General features: G+C 42.5%; 4 non-coding genes across 4 annotated transcripts; all 4 read left to right on the top strand.

Annotated features, from left to right (window-relative positions):
* Positions 1 to 4,749: 4,749 nt before the first annotated feature.
* On the top strand, positions 4,750 to 4,821 carry trnad-guc (transfer RNA aspartic acid (anticodon GUC)). The gene has a single exon. It is a non-coding gene; the product is annotated as a tRNA-Asp (tRNA).
* Positions 4,822 to 5,099: 278 nt separating this feature from the next.
* Positions 5,100 to 5,173, top strand: trnan-guu (transfer RNA asparagine (anticodon GUU)). The gene has a single exon. It is a non-coding gene; the product is annotated as a tRNA-Asn (tRNA).
* Positions 5,174 to 10,400: 5,227 nt separating this feature from the next.
* trnad-guc (transfer RNA aspartic acid (anticodon GUC)) lies at positions 10,401 to 10,473 on the top strand. Its single transcript has one exon. It is a non-coding gene; the product is annotated as a tRNA-Asp (tRNA).
* A 278-nt stretch (positions 10,474 to 10,751) lies between these two features.
* On the top strand, positions 10,752 to 10,825 carry trnan-guu (transfer RNA asparagine (anticodon GUU)). Its single transcript has one exon. It is a non-coding gene; the product is annotated as a tRNA-Asn (tRNA).
* The last annotated feature ends 4,838 nt before the right edge of the window (positions 10,826 to 15,663 follow it).

Genomic DNA, 15,663 nt, shown 5'->3' with positions numbered 1-15,663 from the left:
GGTGTCAGAGGAAGGCCCTAAAAATTGTCAAAGAGTCCAGCCACCCCAGTCATAGACTGTTCTCTCTACTACCGCATGGCAAGCCGTACCGGAGTGCCAAGTCTAGGACAAAAAGGCTTCTACACAGTTTTTACCCGCAAGCCATAAGACTCCTGAACAGGCAATCAAATGGCTACCCAAACTATTTGCATTGTGTCCCGCCAACCCCTCTTTTACGCTTTTGCTACTCTCTGTTCATCATATATGCTTAGTCACTTTAACCATATCTACATGTACATACTACCTCAACCAGCCTGACTAACCGGTGTCTGTATGTAGCCTCGCTACTTTTATAGCCTCGCTACTGTATATAGCCTGTCTTTTTACTGTTGTTTTATTTCTTTACTTACCTATTGTTCACCTAATACCTTTTTTGCACTATTGGTTAAGAGCCTGTAAGTAAGCAGTTCACTGTAAGGTCTACACCTGTTGTATTCGGCACACGTGACAAATAAACTTGGATTTGATTTGAAAGCAAAGGCCTGTGGTTTTATTACTGTATATCTCGACCGTTTTGTTAGGAAAATATAAATCTGGCTCAAAGGACCATATTTTTGTATATAGATAAGCATCCTTCTCGAAGGACCATATACATCATCAATATATATTAACAGTGGTGGAAAAAGAACCCAATTGTCATACTTGAGTAAAAGTAAAGATGCTTTAAAAGAAAATGACTCAAGTAAAAGTTACTCCAGTAGTAAAATCTAAACGTTTTTGGTTTTAAATGTACTTGAGTATCAAAAGTAAAAGTGTAAATCATTTAAAATGTGTTATATTAAGCAAACCAAACAACACGATTATCTTATTTTTTAATTTACGGAGAGCCAGGGGCACGGTTCACCACTCAGCCACAATTTACAAACAAATCATTTGTGTTTAGTGAGTCTGCCAGATAAGAGGCAGTAGGGATGACCCGGGATGTTCTCTTGATAAGTGCGTGAATTGCACGATTTTCCTGTCCTGCTAAGCATTCAAAATGTAACGACTTCTTATGGGTGTCAGGGAAAATGTATGGAGTAAAAAGTACATTATTCTCTTTAGAAATGTAGTGAAGTAAAAGTAGTCCAAAATATGATTAGTTAAGTACAGATACCCCAAAAAACGACTTAAGAATTACTTTAAAGTATTTTTACTTAAGTACTTTACACCACTGTATATTAATCTGGCTCGACGGACTATATCATGATATATATATATATATATATATATATATATATATATACATACAGTGCTCAAAAAAATAAAGGGAACACTTAAACAACACAATGTAACTCCAAGTCAATCACACTTCTGTGAAATCAAACTGTCCACTTAGGAAGCAACACTGATTGACAATAAATTTCACATGCTGTTGTGCAAATGGAATAGACAACAGGTGGAAATTATAGGCAATTAGCAAGACACCCCCAATAAAGGAGTGGTTCTGCAGGTGGGGACCACAGACCACTTCTCAGTTCCTATGCTTCCTGGCTGATGTTTTGGTCACTTTTGAATGCTGGCGGTGCTTTCACTCTAGTGGTAGCATGAGACGGAGTCTACAACCCACACAAGTGGCTCAGGTAGTGCAGCTCATCCAGGATGGCACATCAATGCGAGCTGTGGCAAGAAGGTTTGCTGTGTCTGTCAGCGTAGTGTCCAGAGCATGGAGGCGCTACCAGGAGACAGGCCAGTACATCAGGAGACGTGGAGAAGGCCGTAGGAGGGCAACAACCCAGCAGCAGGTCCGCTACCTCCGCCTTTGTGCAAGGAGAAGCAGGAGAAGCACTGCCAGAGCCCTGCAAAATGACCTCCAGCAGGCCACAAATGTGCATGTGTCTGATCAAACGGTCAGAAACAGACTCCATGAGGGTGGTATGAGGGCCCGACGTCCACAGGTGGGGGTTGTGCTTACAGCCCAACACCGTGCAGGACGTTTGGCATTTGCCAGAGAACACCAAGATTGGCAAATTCGCCACTGGCGCCCTGTGCTCTTCACAGATGAAAGCACGTTCACACTGAGCACGTGACAGACGTGACAGAGTCTGGAGACGCCGTGGAGAACGTTCTGCTGCCTGCAACATCCTCCAGCATGACCGGTTTGGCGGTGGGTCAGTCATGGTGTGGTGTGGGGTGGGGTGGGTGGCATTTCTTTGGGGGGCCGCACAGCCCTCCATGTGCTCGCCAGAGGTAGCCTGACTGCCATTAGGTACCGAGATGAGATCCTCAGACCCCTTGTGAGACCATATGCTGGTTCAGTTGGCCCTGGGTTCCTCCTAATGCAAGACAATGCTAGACCTCATGTGGCTGGAGTGTGTCAGCAGTTCCTACAAGAGGAAAGGCATTGATCCTATGGACTGGCCCGCCCGTTCCCCAGACCTGAATCCAATTGAGCACATCTGGGACATCATGTCTCGCTCCATCCACCAACGCCACGTTGCACCACAGACTGTCCAAGAGTTGGCGGATGCTTTAGTCCAGGTCTCGGAGGAGATCCCTCAGGAGACCATCCGCCACCTCATCAGGAGCATGCCCAGGCGTTGTAGGGAGGTCATACAGGCACGTGGAGGCCACACACACTACTGAGCCTCATTTTGACTTGTTTTAAGGACATTACATCAAAGTTGGATCAGCTTGTAGTGTGGTTTTCCACTTTAATTTTGAGTGTGACTCCAAATCCAGACCTCCATGGGTTGATAAATTGGATTTCCATTGATTATTTTTGTGTGATTTTGTTGTCAGCACATTCAACTATGTAAAGAAAAAAGTATTTAATAAGATTATTTCTTTCATTCAGATCGAGGATGTGTTGTTTAAGTGTTCCCTTTATTTTTTTGATCAGTATATATATATATATATATATATATATATATATATATATATATATTATAATTTAACGGCGGTACATCATTACTTTAAGAAGCGAAGGTCAGTCAATCTGGAAAATTTCAACAACTTTGAAAGTTTCTTCAAGCGCAGTCGCAAAAACCATCAAGCGCTATGATGAAACTGGCTCTCATGAGGACCGCCACAGGAAAGGAAGACCCAGAGTTAGCTCTGCTGCGGAGAAAAAAGTTCATTCGAGTTACCAGCCTCAGAAATTGCAGCCCAAATAAATGCTTCACAGAGTTCAAGTAACAGACACATCTCAACATCAACTGTTCAGAAGAGACTACGTGAATCAGGCCTTCATGGTCGAATTGCTGTAAAACAAAAACATTACTAAAGGACACCAATAATATGAAGAGACTTGCTTGGGCCAAGAAACACGAGCAATGGCCATTAGATTGTTGGAAATCTGTCCTTTGGTCTGACTCCAAATTTGAGATTTTTGGTTCCAACCGCTCTGTCTTTGTGAGACGCGGAGTAGGTGAACGCATGATCTCCGCGTGTGTGATTCCCACCGTGAAGCAAGGAGGAGGTGTGATGGTGTGGGGATGCTTTGCTGGTGACACTGTTGGTGATTTTATTTAGAATTCAAGGCACACTTAACCAGCATTGCTACCACAGTATTCTGCAGCGATACGCCATCCCATCTGGTTTGCGCTTAGTGGGACTATCATTTGTTTTTCAACAGGACAATGACCCAACACACCTCCAGGCTGTGTAAGGGCTATTTGACCAAGAAGGAGAGTGATGGAGTGCTGCATCAAATGACCTGGCCTCCACAATCACCTGATTGAGAGAGTTTGGGATGAGTTGGACCGCAGAGTGAAGGAAAAGCAGCCAACAAGTGCTCAGCATTTGTGGGAACTCCTTCAAGACTGTTGAAAAGCATTCCAGGTGCAGCTGGTGGAGAGAATGCCAAGAGTGTGCAAAGCTGTCATCAAGACAAAGGGTGGCTACTTTGAAGAATATAAAATATATTTTTATTTCTTTAACACTTTTTTAGTTACTACAAGATACCATGTGTTATTTTATAGTTTTGATGTCTTCACTTTTATTCTACAATGTAGAAAATAGTAAAAAATCTAGAAGAAAAAAAACCTTGAATGAGTAGGTGTGTCCCAACTTTTGACTGGTTCTGGATATGTGTATGTATGTCTATATTAATCTGGTTTGAGGAACAATAAATTCAGAATCTATTATCCACTCTTGTTACTGCTAGAACTTCTTTTCATTTTCAGCAACCCCCATTATGATAAATCACTGTATATCACCTTGTATAACTTTGAGAAAATTCTAATGAATGTATTTTGTCTCGTTGTTTAAAGTGTGCGCAGGACTTGTTTATAGGAAAATGTTGGTATCGTGTTTGTTAGGGATGGTTGTCAGAGTTGACCGTGTTTGTTTGGGATAGTTGTCAGAGTTGACCGTGTTTGTTAGGGATGGTTGTCAAGAGTTGACTGAAGGACTAAATGCGCCAGCTCGATATACCGTCATCAAATGTAAATTCAACAGTTCAACTGTTGTTTTATTAAATAAAGCATTTCAATTGGCACGGTGTATCCCTGTATGTAATAATGTCTCAATGATCATTTAATTTAGAAAAAACGTTTTCAGTGTTAAAATAGGCCCACCCCCGCAAAAAAGGTCAACAAAAATGAACAGGCACACAAGTAATGAAATACTGAGGTCCGTTTGGATATTTGAATATTCAAACAACCGTGGTCGTCTGCTGTGTGTGTGTGTGTATGCGTGTCTAAATGTGGACTTATATTGACAAAGAAGGGGATGCTGTTGCTTTAACTGAAAGTGACCTGCAGAGGTAGAATTCCAGCACACACTCAGTCCTCGTTAGTATAGTGGTCAGTATCCCCGCCTGTCACGCGGGAGACCGGGGTTCAATTCCCCGACGGGGAGGTGAACATTTTATTGTCCTTTTACTTCACCGGGAGACGGATTGGGAGGGACATGAACAACATTTAGAAAACATCTGTCTTTGAGATAAACCACGTAGTATATACGTCTGTTCAGATCTGGATATTACCCCTCTGTTTAGCCGCACAATTATGAATGGAAGCTGAATATGTCTCTTTCTGGATAAGATAATAGCATTTTTGCAACCACGTAACGGCGGAGTGATTTCCATGAAATGAACGTGGTCCTTGTTCCACGTGGGTCCATGTCCTAGCAGTTTAGTCTCTGTGGCGCAATTGGTTAGCGCGTTAGACTGTTAATCTAAAGGTTGGTGGTTCAAGCCCACCCAGGGACGAGTGTTTTCTAATTGTTGAGCTCTGTGATGTAAGAACACTTTCCTGGAGTGTAAATTTGATGACGTGTACTCTTTTTTTAAACGTGATTGGTGAGTTGTTGAATCTAAAAGAGGAGGAGTATGATATTTTACATCCTAGTAAAATGGGTGTCAGTGGCCTGTGATCATCAGTTGCTGAATAGCTTCACCATGTATCTAAACTCCCGATAGAATGAGATCGCAGACAGCCAGGGGTCAAAGGTCAGCTTTTTACCAACTCCATGTCTGTGGCTCAATTGCTTTGAGCCTTAGACTGTTAATCTAAAGTTTTGATTTATGTGTTTCAACATACAACATGAGAACAGTCGCATTGAAACCACAGGTAAAATGGGAGGCGGTGGCCTGATTGCATATATAGCTACAGAGGGTAGTGCGTGCGGCCCAGTACATCACTGGGGCTAAGCTGCCTGCCATCCAGGACCTCTACACCAGGTGGTGTCAGAGGAAGGCCCTAAAAATTGTCAAAGAGTCCAGCCACCCCAGTCATAGACTGTTCTCTCTACTACCGCATGGCAAGCCGTACCGGAGTGCCAAGTCTAGGACAAAAAGGCTTCTACACAGTTTTTTACCCGCAAGCCATAAGACTCCTGATCAGGCAATCAAATGGCTACCCAAACTATTTGCATTGTGTCCCGCCAACCCCTCTTTTACGCTTTTGCTACTCTCTGTTCATCATATATGCTTAGTCACTTTAACCATATCTACATGTACATACTACCTCAACCAGCCTGACTAACCGGTGTCTGTATGTAGCCTCGCTACTTTTATAGCCTCGCTACTGTATATAGCCTGTCTTTTTACTGTTGTTTTATTTCTTTACTTACCTATTGTTCACCTAATACCTTTTTTGCACTATTGGTTAAGAGCCTGTAAGTAAGCAGTTCACTGTAAGGTCTACACCTGTTGTATTCGGCACACGTGACAAATAAACTTGGATTTGATTTGAAAGCAAAGGCCTGTGGTTTTATTACTGTATATCTCGACCGTTTTGTTAGGAAAATATAAATCTGGCTCAAAGGACCATATTTTTGTATATAGATAAGCATCCTTCTCGAAGGACCATATACATCATCAATATATATTAACAGTGGTGGAAAAAGAACCCAATTGTCATACTTGAGTAAAAGTAAAGATGCTTTAAAAGAAAATGACTCAAGTAAAAGTTACTCCAGTAGTAAAATCTAAACGTTTTTGGTTTTAAATGTACTTGAGTATCAAAAGTAAAAGTGTAAATCATTTAAAATGTGTTATATTAAGCAAACCAAACAACACGATTATCTTATTTTTTAATTTACGGAGAGCCAGGGGCACGGTTCACCACTCAGCCACAATTTACAAACAAATCATTTGTGTTTAGTGAGTCTGCCAGATAAGAGGCAGTAGGGATGACCCGGGATGTTCTCTTGATAAGTGCGTGAATTGCACGATTTTCCTGTCCTGCTAAGCATTCAAAATGTAACGACTTCTTATGGGTGTCAGGGAAAATGTATGGAGTAAAAAGTACATTATTCTCTTTAGAAATGTAGTGAAGTAAAAGTAGTCCAAAATATGATTAGTTAAGTACAGATACCCCAAAAAACGACTTAAGAATTACTTTAAAGTATTTTTACTTAAGTACTTTACACCACTGTATATTAATCTGGCTCGACGGACTATATCATGATATATATATATATATATATATATATATATATATATATACATACAGTGCTCAAAAAAATAAAGGGAACACTTAAACAACACAATGTAACTCCAAGTCAATCACACTTCTGTGAAATCAAACTGTCCACTTAGGAAGCAACACTGATTGACAATAAATTTCACATGCTGTTGTGCAAATGGAATAGACAACAGGTGGAAATTATAGGCAATTAGCAAGACACCCCCAATAAAGGAGTGGTTCTGCAGGTGGGGACCACAGACCACTTCTCAGTTCCTATGCTTCCTGGCTGATGTTTTGGTCACTTTTGAATGCTGGCGGTGCTTTCACTCTAGTGGTAGCATGAGACGGAGTCTACAACCCACACAAGTGGCTCAGGTAGTGCAGCTCATCCAGGATGGCACATCAATGCGAGCTGTGGCAAGAAGGTTTGCTGTGTCTGTCAGCGTAGTGTCCAGAGCATGGAGGCGCTACCAGGAGACAGGCCAGTACATCAGGAGACGTGGAGAAGGCCGTAGGAGGGCAACAACCCAGCAGCAGGTCCGCTACCTCCGCCTTTGTGCAAGGAGAAGCAGGAGAAGCACTGCCAGAGCCCTGCAAAATGACCTCCAGCAGGCCACAAATGTGCATGTGTCTGATCAAACGGTCAGAAACAGACTCCATGAGGGTGGTATGAGGGCCCGACGTCCACAGGTGGGGGTTGTGCTTACAGCCCAACACCGTGCAGGACGTTTGGCATTTGCCAGAGAACACCAAGATTGGCAAATTCGCCACTGGCGCCCTGTGCTCTTCACAGATGAAAGCACGTTCACACTGAGCACGTGACAGACGTGACAGAGTCTGGAGACGCCGTGGAGAACGTTCTGCTGCCTGCAACATCCTCCAGCATGACCGGTTTGGCGGTGGGTCAGTCATGGTGTGGTGTGGGGTGGGGTGGGTGGCATTTCTTTGGGGGGCCGCACAGCCCTCCATGTGCTCGCCAGAGGTAGCCTGACTGCCATTAGGTACCGAGATGAGATCCTCAGACCCCTTGTGAGACCATATGCTGGTTCAGTTGGCCCTGGGTTCCTCCTAATGCAAGACAATGCTAGACCTCATGTGGCTGGAGTGTGTCAGCAGTTCCTACAAGAGGAAAGGCATTGATCCTATGGACTGGCCCGCCCGTTCCCCAGACCTGAATCCAATTGAGCACATCTGGGACATCATGTCTCGCTCCATCCACCAACGCCACGTTGCACCACAGACTGTCCAAGAGTTGGCGGATGCTTTAGTCCAGGTCTCGGAGGAGATCCCTCAGGAGACCATCCGCCACCTCATCAGGAGCATGCCCAGGCGTTGTAGGGAGGTCATACAGGCACGTGGAGGCCACACACACTACTGAGCCTCATTTTGACTTGTTTTAAGGACATTACATCAAAGTTGGATCAGCTTGTAGTGTGGTTTTCCACTTTAATTTTGAGTGTGACTCCAAATCCAGACCTCCATGGGTTGATAAATTGGATTTCCATTGATTATTTTTGTGTGATTTTGTTGTCAGCACATTCAACTATGTAAAGAAAAAAGTATTTAATAAGATTATTTCTTTCATTCAGATCGAGGATGTGTTGTTTAAGTGTTCCCTTTATTTTTTGATCAGTATATATATATATATATATATATATATATATATATATATATATATATATTATATATATAACGGCGGTACATCATTACTTTAAGAAGCGAAGGTCAGTCAATCTGGAAAATTTCAACAACTTTGAAAGTTTCTTCAAGCGCAGTCGCAAAAACCATCAAGCGCTATGATGAAACTGGCTCTCATGAGGACCGCCACAGGAAAGGAAGACCCAGAGTTAGCTCTGCTGCGGAGAAAAAGTTCATTCGAGTTACCAGCCTCAGAAATTGCAGCCCAAATAAATGCTTCACAGAGTTCAAGTAACAGACACATCTCAACATCAACTGTTCAGAAGAGACTACGTGAATCAGGCCTTCATGGTCGAATTGCTGTAAAACAAAAACATTACTAAAGGACACCAATAATATGAAGAGACTTGCTTGGGCCAAGAAACACGAGCAATGGCCATTAGATTGTTGGAAATCTGTCCTTTGGTCTGACTCCAAATTTGAGATTTTTGGTTCCAACCGCTCTGTCTTTGTGAGACGCGGAGTAGGTGAACGCATGATCTCCGCGTGTGTGATTCCCACCGTGAAGCAAGGAGGAGGTGTGATGGTGTGGGGATGCTTTGCTGGTGACACTGTTGGTGATTTTATTTAGAATTCAAGGCACACTTAACCAGCATTGCTACCACAGTATTCTGCAGCGATACGCCATCCCATCTGGTTTGCGCTTAGTGGGACTATCATTTGTTTTTCAACAGGACAATGACCCAACACACCTCCAGGCTGTGTAAGGGCTATTTGACCAAGAAGGAGAGTGATGGAGTGCTGCATCAAATGACCTGGCCTCCACAATCACCTGATTGAGAGAGTTTGGGATGAGTTGGACCGCAGAGTGAAGGAAAAGCAGCCAACAAGTGCTCAGCATTTGTGGGAACTCCTTCAAGACTGTTGAAAAGCATTCCAGGTGCAGCTGGTGGAGAGAATGCCAAGAGTGTGCAAAGCTGTCATCAAGACAAAGGGTGGCTACTTTGAAGAATATAAAATATATTTTTATTTCTTTAACACTTTTTTAGTTACTACAAGATACCATGTGTTATTTTATAGTTTTGATGTCTTCACTTTTATTCTACAATGTAGAAAATAGTAAAAAATCTAGAAGAAAAAAACCTTGAATGAGTAGGTGTGTCCCAACTTTTGACTGGTTCTGGATATGTGTATGTATGTCTATATTAATCTGGTTTGAGGAACAATAAATTCAGAATCTATTATCCACTCTTGTTACTGCTAGAACTTCTTTTCATTTTCAGCAACCCCCATTATGATAAATCACTGTATATCACCTTGTATAACTTTGAGAAAATTCTAATGAATGTATTTTGTCTCGTTGTTTAAAGTGTGCGCAGGACTTGTTTATAGGAAAATGTTGGTATCGTGTTTGTTAGGGATGGTTGTCAGAGTTGACCGTGTTTGTTTGGGATAGTTGTCAGAGTTGACCGTGTTTGTTAGGGATGGGTGTCAAGAGTTGACTGAAGGACTAAATGCGCCAGCTCGATATACCGTCATCAAATGTAAATTCAACAGTTCAACTGTTGTTTTATTAAATAAAGCATTTCAATTGGCACGGTGTATCCCTGTATGTAATAATGTCTCAATGATCATTTAATTTAGAAAAAACGTTTTCAGTGTTAAAATAGGCCCACCCCCGCAAAAAAGGTCAACAAAAATGAACAGGCACACAAGTAATGAAATACTGAGGTCCGTTTGGATATTTGAATATTCAAACAACCGTGGTCGTCTGCTGTGTGTGTGTGTGTATGCGTGTCTAAATGTGGACTTATATTGACAAAGAAGGGGATGCTGTTGCTTTAACTGAAAGTGACCTGCAGAGGTAGAATTCCAGCACACACTCAGTCCTCGTTAGTATAGTGGTCAGTATCCCCGCCTGTCACGCGGGAGACCGGGGTTCAATTCCCCCGACGGGGAGGTGAACATTTTATTGTCCTTTTACTTCACCGGGAGACGGATTGGGAGGGACATGAACAACATTTAGAAAACATCTGTCTTTGAGATAAACCACGTAGTATATACGTCTGTTCAGATCTGGATATTACCCCTCTGTTTAGCCGCACAATTATGAATGGAAGCTGAATATGTCTCTTTCTGGATAAGATAATAGCATTTTTGCAACCACGTAACGGCGGAGTGATTTCCATGAAATGAACGTGGTCCTTGTTCCACGTGGGTCCATGTCCTAGCAGTTTAGTCTCTGTGGCGCAATTGGTTAGCGCGTTAGACTGTTAATCTAAAGGTTGGTGGTTCAAGCCCACCCAGGGACGAGTGTTTTCTAATTGTTGAGCTCTGTGATGTAAGAACACTTTCCTGGAGTGTAAATTTGATGACGTGTACTCTTTTTTTAAACGTGATTGGTGAGTTGTTGAATCTAAAAGAGGAGGAGTATGATATTTTACATCCTAGTAAAATGGGTGTCAGTGGCCTGTGATCATCAGTTGCTGAATAGCTTCACCATGTATCTAAACTCCCGATAGAATGAGATCGCAGACAGCCAGGGGTCAAAGGTCAGCTTTTTACCAACTCCATGTCTGTGGCTCAATTGCTTTGAGCCTTAGACTGTTAATCTAAAGTTTTGATTTATGTGTTTCAACATACAACATGAGAACAGTCGCATTGAAACCACAGGTAAAATGGGAGGCGGTGGCCTGATTGCATATATAGCTACAGAGGGTAGTGCGTACGGCCCAGTACATCACTGGGGCTAAGCTGCCTGCCATCCAGGACCTCTACACCAGGTGGTGTCAGAGGAAGGCCCTAAAAATTGTCAAAGAGTCCAGCCACCCCAGTCATAGACTGTTCTCTCTACTACCGCATGGCAAGCCGTACCGGAGTGCCAAGTCTAGGACAAAAAGGCTTCTACACAGTTTTTTACCCGCAAGCCATAAGACTCCTGAACAGGCAATGAAATGGCTACCCAAACTATTTGCATTGTGTCCCGCCAACCCCTCTTTTACGCTTTTGCTACTCTCTGTTCATCATATATGCTTAGTCACTTTAACCATATCTACATGTACATACTACCTCAACCAGCCTGACTAACCGGTGTCTGTATGTAGCCTCGCTACTTTTATAGCCTCGCTACTGTATATAGCCTGTCTTTTTACTGTTGTTTTATTTCTTTACTTACCTATTGTTCACCTAATACCTTTTTTGCACTATTGGTTAAGAGCCTGTAAGTAAGCAGTTCACTGTAAGGTCTACACCTGTTGTATTCGGCACACGTGACAAATAAACTTGGATTTGATTTGAAAGCAAAGGCCTGTGGTTTTATTACTGTATATCTCGACCGTTTTGTTAGGAAAATATAAATCTGGCTCAAAGGACCATATTTTTGTATATAGATAAGCATCCTTCTCGAAGGACCATATACATCATCAATATATATTAACAGTGGTGGAAAAAGAACCCAATTGTCATACTTGAGTAAAAGTAAAGATGCTTTAAAAGAAAATGACTCAAGTAAAAGTTACTCCAGTAGTAAAATCTAAACGTTTTTGGTTTTAAATGTACTTGAGTATCAAAAGTAAAAGTGTAAATCATTTAAAATGTGTTATATTAAGCAAACCAAACAACACGATTATCTTATTTTTTAATTTACGGAGAGCCAGGGGCACGGTTCACCACTCAGCCACAATTTACAAACAAATCATTTGTGTTTAGTGAGTCTGCCAGATAAGAGGCAGTAGGGATGACCCGGGATGTTCTCTTGATAAGTGCGTGAATTGCACGATTTTCCTGTCCTGCTAAGCATTCAAAATGTAACGACTTCTTATGGGTGTCAGGGAAAATGTATGGAGTAAAAAGTACATTATTCTCTTTAGAAATGTAGTGAAGTAAAAGTAGTCCAAAATATGATTAGTTAAGTACAGATACCCCAAAAAACGACTTAAGAATTACTTTAAAGTATTTTTACTTAAGTACTTTACACCACTGTATATTAATCTGGCTCGACGGACTATATCATGATATATATATATATATATATATATATATATATATATATATCATACAGTGCTCAAAAAAATAAAGGGAACACTTAAACAACACAATGTAACTCCAAGTCAATCACACTTCTGTGAAATCAAACTGTCCACTTAGGAAGCAACACTGATTGACAATAAATTTCACATGCTGTTGTGCAAATGGAATAGACAACAGGTGGAAATTATAGGCAATTAGCAAGACACCCCCAATAAAGGAGTGGTTCTGCAGGTGGGGACCACAGACCACTTCTCAGTTCCTATGCTTCCTGGCTGATGTTTTGGTCACTTTTGAATGCTGGCGGTGCTTTCACTCTAGTGGTAGCATGAGACGGAGTCTACAACCCACACAAGTGGCTCAGGTAGTGCAGCTCATCCAGGATGGCACATCAATGCGAGCTGTGGCAAGAAGGTTTGCTGTGTCTGTCAGCGTAGTGTCCAGAGCATGGAGGCGCTACCAGGAGACAGGCCAGTACATCAGGAGACGTGGAGAAGGCCGTAGGAGGGCAACAACCCAGCAGCAGGTCCGCTACCTCCGCCTTTGTGCAAGGAGAAGCAGGAGAAGCACTGCCAGAGCCCTGCAAAATGACCTCCAGCAGGCCACAAATGTGCATGTGTCTGATCAAACGGTCAGAAACAGACTCCATGAGGGTGGTATGAGGGCCCGACGTCCACAGGTGGGGGTTGTGCTTACAGCCCAACACCGTGCAGGACGTTTGGCATTTGCCAGAGAACACCAAGATTGGCAAATTCGCCACTGGCGCCCTGTGCTCTTCACAGATGAAAGCACGTTCACACTGAGCACGTGACAGACGTGACAGAGTCTGGAGACGCCGTGGAGAACGTTCTGCTGCCTGCAACATCCTCCAGCATGACCGGTTTGGCGGTGGGTCAGTCATGGTGTGGTGTGGGGTGGGGTGGGTGGCATTTCTTTGGGGGCCGCACAGCCCTCCATGTGCTCGCCAGAGGTAGCCTGACTGCCATTAGGTACCGAGATGAGATCCTCAGACCCCTTGTGAGACCATATGCTGGTTCAGTTGGCCCTGGGTTCCTCCTAATGCAAGACAATGCTAGACCTCATGTGGCTGGAGTGTGTCAGCAGTTCCTACAAGAGGAAAGGCATTGATCCTATGGACTGGCCCGCCCGTTCCCCAGACCTGAATCCAATTGAGCACATCTGGGACATCATGTCTCGCTCCATCCACCAACGCCACGTTGCACCACAGACTGTCCAAGAGTTGGCGGATGCTTTAGTCCAGGTCTCGGAGGAGATCCCTCAGGAGACCATCCGCCACCTCATCAGGAGCATGCCCAGGCGTTGTAGGGAGGTCATACAGGCACGTGGAGGCCACACACACTACTGAGCCTCATTTTGACTTGTTTTAAGGACATTACATCAAAGTTGGATCAGCTTGTAGTGTGGTTTTCCACTTTAATTTTGAGTGTGACTCCAAATCCAGACCTCCATGGGTTGATAAATTGGATTTCCATTGATTATTTTTGTGTGATTTTGTTGTCAGCACATTCAACTATGTAAAGAAAAAAGTATTTAATAAGATTATTTCTTTCATTCAGATCGAGGATGTGTTGTTTAAGTGTTCCCTTTATTTTTTTGATCAGTATATATATATATATATATATATATATATATATATATATATATATATATATATTTAACGGCGGTACATCATTACTTTAAGAAGCGAAGGTCAGTCAATCTGGAAAATTTCAACAACTTTGAAAGTTTCTTCAAGCGCAGTCGCAAAAACCATCAAGCGCTATGATGAAACTGGCTCTCATGAGGACCGCCACAGGAAAGGAAGACCCAGAGTTAGCTCTGCTGCGGAGAAAAAGTTCATTCGAGTTACCAGCCTCAGAAATTGCAGCCCAAATAAATGCTTCACAGAGTTCAAGTAACAGACACATCTCAACATCAACTGTTCAGAAGAGACTACGTGAATCAGGCCTTCATGGTCGAATTGCTGTAAAACAAAAACATTACTAAAGGACACCAATAATATGAAGAGACTTGCTTGGGCCAAGAAACACGAGCAATGGCCATTAGATTGTTGGAAATCTGTCCTTTGGTCTGACTCCAAATTTGAGATTTTTGGTTCCAACCGCTCTGTCTTTGTGAGACGCGGAGTAGGTGAACGCATGATCTCCGCGTGTGTGATTCCCACCGTGAAGCAAGGAGGAGGTGTGATGGTGTGGGGATGCTTTGCTGGTGACACTGTTGGTGATTTTATTTAGAATTCAAGGCACACTTAACCAGCATTGCTACCACAGTATTCTGCAGCGATACGCCATCCCATCTGGTTTGCGCTTAGTGGGACTATCATTTGTTTTTCAACAGGACAATGACCCAACACACCTCCAGGCTGTGTAAGGGCTATTTGACCAAGAAGGAGAGTGATGGAGTGCTGCATCAAATGACCTGGCCTCCACAATCACCTGATTGAGAGAGTTTGGGATGAGTTGGACCGCAGAGTGAAGGAAAAGCAGCCAACAAGTGCTCAGCATTTGTGGGAACTCCTTCAAGACTGTTGAAAAGCATTCCAGGTGCAGCTGGTGGAGAGAATGCCAAGAGTGTGCAAAGCTGTCATCAAGACAAAGGGTGGCTACTTTGAAGAATATAAAATATATTTTTATTTCTTTAACACTTTTTTAGTTACTACAAGATACCATGTGTTATTTTATAGTTTTGATGTCTTCACTTTTATTCTACAATGTAGAAAATAGTAAAAAATCTAGAAGAAAAAAACCTTGAATGAGTAGGTGTGTCCCAACTTTTGACTGGTTCTGGATATGTGTATGTATGTCTATATTAATCTGGTTTGAGGAACAATAAATTCAGAATCTATTATCCACTCTTGTTACTGCTAGAACTTCTTTTCATTTTCAGCAACCCCCATTATGATAAATCACTGTATATCACCTTGTATAACTTTGAGAAAATTCTAATGAATGTATTTTGTCTCGTTGTTTAAAGTGTGCGCAGGACTTGTTTATAGGAAAATGTTGGTATCGTGTTTGTTAGGGATGGTTGTCAGAGTTGACCGTGTTTGTTTGGGATAGTTGTCAGAGTTGACCGTGTTTGTTAGGGATGGTTGTCAAGAGTT

The sequence above is a fragment of the Salmo salar genome, chromosome ssa18 (assembly GCF_905237065.1).
Source record: "Salmo salar chromosome ssa18, Ssal_v3.1, whole genome shotgun sequence".
Lineage (NCBI taxonomy): Eukaryota > Metazoa > Chordata > Actinopteri > Salmoniformes > Salmonidae > Salmo > Salmo salar.
The sequence above is the reverse complement of the archived record's forward strand: the minus strand, read 5'-3'. Positions and strand labels throughout refer to the sequence as shown.